Source organism: Mustela nigripes, chromosome 14 (genome assembly GCF_022355385.1).
Source record: "Mustela nigripes isolate SB6536 chromosome 14, MUSNIG.SB6536, whole genome shotgun sequence".
NCBI classification, from domain to species: domain Eukaryota; kingdom Metazoa; phylum Chordata; class Mammalia; order Carnivora; family Mustelidae; genus Mustela; species Mustela nigripes.
The window spans coordinates 108,644,428-108,650,477 of record NC_081570.1 but is presented as its reverse complement, the minus strand read 5'-3'; positions in this window follow the sequence as shown (position 1 = coordinate 108,650,477).

The window sequence follows — 6,050 nt, the reverse complement described above, 5'->3', positions numbered from 1 at the left end:
GCCGTCTTCCTCCTCCGGGATGTGGCAGCGTTGGCGGAGGCAGGCGGTGTCCCAGGAAAGGAGGGGGAAGACGGCATTGACCGCCCGTTCTCTCAGGGAGCTGTTTCTGTGAGTTCAGGGTAGGCGCCTGGTGTCAAACCCATGTCTGTACCAGGGTCAGGAGGCCAAGGAGCTGCTGTTACTTTGGGCCCAGAGGCCCAAATATGAATGCCTTCTGCCCAGACACTTTCTTCAGAGTGGAACTCGCCCCCCTGCACTAGTCGTCCTCTCGTGTCTCCTTAGCCTCCAGGCTTCTTTCTCTCTGCACACAGAGCGTGTGACACTTTGTTTGCCACCGGCCCGGTGCTCCTGCGAGGGCCGGCTCTCCTGCATCGCGACCATTCCCGACAACAAGGTCAAAGGCCCCTTCTTTTCTCTTGGGGCAACGTCCTGCACATTACCCTGACATGCTCCTGGGTAGCACAGTGACAGACTTGTCGGTTTCCTTAAGAATGTTTACAGGCGCAACCAGGCTTCTCTCTCATGAAGACGGATCCTAGGGCAAAGCGAATTTCGCTCCATGGGGGTTTCTTCCACCGTGCTTTGGAGAGTAGCTCAGGCAAGCAGCAGCAGCAGCATCCCAGAAACCCGACTCTGATTTTCCAACGATAGCTGTGCTGTCCCAAGAAGACGCCCGGGAAAAGAGGCTTTCAGTGTATGCGGGTTCCCCACCGTGAGAATGGGCTCATGCAAGCAGCAGCAGCAACCTGCAGAACCCACTCTGATTTATCAGCGAAAGCTATGCTTTCTCAGAGGCTTTGGGCTTCGCGCTATCCGCTCTTCGCTGCTGCTTCCTCAGCAAGCCTTTGGGTGTTCGCTCTATCGCGCCCGGGTAGAAGAGTTGCGGGAGAGATGTTGCCTCTTGGGCCTTGCTTTCCCTGGCTCCATGGTCACGTCCTGGGTTCCCCTTGCCATGCCGAATTAAGCAGATACAGCCTCGACCCAGCAGCAGCGTGCGTGGCCTAGGATGGCACTCTGCTCACAATGTCATCTCCCAGCAAAGGCAAGGCCTGCCCTTTTGCTCTGGCGTTCAGTTGGCCAGGGGACTCGGCCCGTGCCTTCCCCAGTCAAGTGGAGACGCGACAGGATCACTGCACACCGCCCGTGCCCTCGGATTCGGTGTAGTATGTAACTGTCCCTCCTTTCCTGGGACACCGCCTGCCTCCGCCAACGCTGCCACATCCTGGAGGAAGACGGCATTGACCGCCCGTTCTTTCAGGGAGCTGTTTCTGTGAGTTCAGGGTAGGCGCCTTGTTGCAAACCCATGTCTGCACCAGGGACAGGAGGCCAAGGAGCGGCTTTTACCTTGGCCCAGAGGCGCAAGACAGGAATGCTTTCTGCCCAGACTGCTTCCTCAGAGTGGAGCACACTCCCCTGCCCTAGTCGTTCCCTCGTGCCTCCTAAGCAGCCCGCTTCCATTTCTCTGCACAGGGTGATGGAAAGAAAATTACACTTACCAAAGATAGTCCATATACTTTATGGAGTATTATGCCTCCATCAGAAAGGATGAATATCTAACTTTTGTAGCAACATGTACGGGACTGGAAGAGACGATGCTGAGTGAAATAAGTCCAGCTGAGAGATTCGATTATTACATGGTTTCACTTATTTGTGGAGCATAATAAATAGCATGGAGTACATGGAGAGTTAGAGAGGAGAAGGGTGTTGGGGGAAATTGGAAGGGGAGGCGAACCATGAGAGTCTATGGACTCTAAAAAGCAATCTGAGGGGTTTGAAGTGGTGGGCGGGTGGGAGGTTGGGGTACCAGGTGGTGGGTATTATATAGGGCACGGATTGCATGGAGCACTGGGTGTGGTGAAAAAATAATTAATACTGTTATGCTGATAATAAATAAAAATGAATTTAAAAAAATTAATAGGAAAAAAAGATATTCTCCATACAGCAGGTATATAAATTTGTCTATCATGAGCCCTATCCAAAGACTAACAAATACTTTATAAGTATCTCTGCCAAGTAATGGGACAGCCATTGCAAGGGCTAATGCCTTTGTCCTTGCCCTAATGCAAAAGGTTTAGTTTAGTCCACGGTTGAACTGACCTTTTCAAAATGTGATCTGGTTATTTGCCCCATACTAGGGTATAGGAAGGAAGGTTGAGGAAGGAATAACTTAACAAACCAGTTTGCCTACAACTGAGAACTAGAGCAAAGGACTTATATGACTACTCATAGTTAAGATCGTGTCACTCAGAATCTGGCTGTCTTCACTTCTGTGTCGCTTGATCACTTTTTCTGGAGCTAATCCTGTCCACAGCAGCAATAACCACATAACCAGCTGATACCCCAATCTAAATCTTAGAATGGACATTTGATTATCTTGCAGATCCCTCTCTTCTCCCCAGAGCCCCTCAGTGACTTTAAGGAATGAGAGGCAGAGGGATCTGACCGGAGAGGCAATACTGTACATAATTAAAGTCACAAGCATTGGTTAGGAGAACTTAGGAGAAGCTGTTCAAGGAAAAGGAGAAGTGGAATTCATGCAAGAATGTAAGGGAGAAGTATGGGTCAGGTACGGCTAGAGCAATAAAAAGGGGATCTTGGGAGAAGGGGAAGAAATGGTGTTAAGGATGTGAGGTGTCCCAGACAGCCAACTACTCATGTCCTCAAGAGCCAAAGACTATGTCATGTCCAATGATATTTGAGGAATGCTCATGTATGTTCTTTTTGTTGGTCTCTTTTTCTTATACAGGAGGTATAGAGGCAGACCCAGAACACCTCATTTTCCCAGCAGTTTCTCTAATAGCTCCAAGGAAGCTAAAACTGGAAAAGCCCAGCTACTTCTGCAGAAGGACAGATACCAAATGATCTGTCTTCTCCTTAATAACTCAGAGATTCACAGGCACTATCTATGTAGGAGGTGTAATTGCTAAGTGTCACTGGGCAAGGTGGAGTCACACAAGAGTGCCAGTGAGTGCACTGGGATCACAGTCAGTTACTTAATCTCTGAGGTCCAAGGCTTTCAACTCTTGAGCTTGCAAACTGCTGGTTGTACCTTCAGTGATGGCTGGTATGAACAGTATTTCAGCCCTGGGTACCAAGTTCTGAGGTTTGATAGAAGCTTGCTCTTGAAGTGTCACTTGCTGGTCACTGATGTGTCCCAACCTGGATGGTCTGTCAGGTTGTCCAACAGACTTCTCTTTTGTGTAACGAGATTTCACCAAGACAGAGATCCCTGCTTTGGAAGCATTTCCGATTCCCTTGGAAGATCTCACCACTTTCCTGAAGTGGATCTTAGGCCTACCACCTCCCCCCAGCAGCCCTCCAAAGACTTCCTGTCTTCTGTGGTGTGTTTTGGATACAAAAACCCAAGAGGGGAACTGTCCATGGTCTTGTTGTAAGTAAACATTTTTCTGAAGCTAGAGCTATAGGTGGTACATTGGGCAAAGGTGGGAAGGAGGAGCAAGCGATAGAAGGAGTGGAGGAGAAAAGGTGGATTGGAGAGAAAAGTGGAGTGAGGATAGGGGCTGGCTGGCAACGTGGCTGGGAAGCTCAAGGAGGTCAGAAAGAAGACTGGGAAGTGGTTTTATAAAAAAATAGCTTCTTACTTTAGGCTTACAAGGGCTGCAGGAGACTATCAGACCCCAAAGGGCTATGAGCCTGCCACTCTGGGAACCCAGAACCTGACTTGGACTTACTTGCTGGCTACTGTGTGCAGCTTCCTCCTCGGTGCTATCTGTGAACTTGGTGCTAGTGTCTTCAGTATTGCCCCCTGAAGCTGCACCTGGAAGTGAGTCCAGAAGAGAAAGGTGATTTCCTTCACAGGTGGCTTTCATCAGCCAAAATTACACATTTTGCCATCTGCCTCTGATTTCTTCCTAGCCAGCAGGGTTGAAGGTACAACCACTGTGCCAAAACTGCAGAAAAGACTTATATCACTGATGCTTTCTAATATTTAAGCTTAAGCCTTAAAACATTCACTGAGTTTGACTGCACAGACCTGTACCTAAGAAGCTGGATGTTAGATAGAGTGGTTACCCCCTCACCTATTTCCAGAAAGCCTGAACTATTTCCTGTCCAGCCAGCCCCATGTCTTTTGAGACATGGGCCCAACATGACTAACCTTTTCTCCACCATTGAGTACTGAGTGGGTCCCTGATTAAAGGATACCTGCTTTTCTCAACCTTTTCCATCTCTGAGGTCATGGGGTGGCCATATCTTTGAGGAACACCCCTCTAGGGGCTGTGTATTCTACAGAAGCTCAGGACTAGTCAAAACTCAAGGCACAGAATGGTTTTGGTGCTTCCTAATTCCTTCTTTTATCCTCCCCTTCTCTCTCAAACTCTTGTTCAATGCCCCCAGCATCTTTACTTCCATCTCCTGTCATCTGCAAGTTCATGCTGGAGCATTTGCAATGACCCAGGCCAATCTTACTAAAGTACTAAAAGGTAGTAAATATGTTGCCCTAACAATCAAATCTTATGGCTCATCCCATGATTGTTGTATTAACGTTGGACCAAGTTCCTGTGCCCTGTTCAATAATGTCGTACCTATAAAAGGTAACTCCACCACTCAGATCATTAGGGATTTCTTGGAAGACATTGTACAAGAGGGATTTCCAATACTTACTCTTTCAAACCAGCCCCAGAACCATCTCATTCACAAAGGTAATTGCAGAGAGATGGATGAACAGACTTCCTAAGCTTTGGCAACTCGCTGAAATCCAGGATGCTAATTCACTTGTGGACATCCATATCTTACTATGCTTATTTAGGAAAATCATTCCCTGTACAACAGTAGAGATCAGAATCTTTTATTTTTCCCTTGTAAAGGAAATGAATGTCTCACTCAATGACAGATTAAGAAAGCATAGTTCTCACATTGTCTCTCCTCTGAGCTTCAGACTAGAGAATGTTCCTGTGGTTGAAGAAAACTCGGCTGGATGAGTTAAACTCATCTCCATTATTAATCTTGAGGGCTTGTGTGGCCACACTGCCCTACATCCCAGGGGGATTCCTGGGCTAGGTTCCAGGAGTAAGGTTAAGGGACGATTGGAAAAAGTGACTGTCACTGGTCTTAAAAGCTCTCATCTCATATGTTCTGCCCTCTACTTACCTTTTGGCCTTTCTGATGCCATGCATACATTTTTAGAAAATGTTATTTCTGCAGTTGACTCAGGGCCCCAAACCATGGTTTTGACTTCATCTGGAGTTACATGGAGACAAAGTAAGCATGCCCATTTCATCCCAACATTCTACTACATAGGAGTTTTGCTTTCTTTATTTGTTTTTAGCTAGTTTAGTCTGGTGTAGTTCCTTTAGGGAAACTTCAACAGTTGCTCATCCTTTTACCAATTTGAAATAGAATGCTGGAGGCTGTGAGGGGAGGGAGCTAGAATAAAGTTGAAAAAGTTTTATAGAAAAAATTGAAATGAGTAAGCTATTCCACATAAAGCCCTGTAGTTTGCACTAGACACCTTTGTTACCATTTTTTTAAATCAATGCCAGTAATTTCTCTTTTTTGAGGGAATACCCTTTTCTAAGCTTTTACAAGGCAACAAAATGCTATCTTCCAAACTAACTGGTGATGTTCTAAATTTCTGATTTAAATCTACTGTACATTATATTGGTGCACCTACTGCTTATTATTTTAGATACTCTGAAAAGTAAGAGTCTATCACTTCCAGAGCCTTAAATTTGACTTGGATTTTTAGTACTGATTCTCCTATAAGGAAACAAACAAAAAAGACATGAGTTTTCTCTACTTCTCTTCTCATCCATATTTTCAAGAATGAAACCAAATGGTTACTGTTTGGCCTTTGATACTTTTGTTGGATCGGTAACAATTTTCTGTGTCTCAACTGAAGTAGCTGAAATTCTAACACTTATGTGTTAAAAAGAACACTCTCCACTTCAGCACAGATGTTAACACAGTTTAACATTGAGAGAAATTAATTTACAGAGGAAAATATACAGCTTATCTGGGTGGGAAAATAGTCCTATAAGTAATCTAATGCCAAGTTATTGGAGATTTAACATGTCACTTCCTTCTTCATT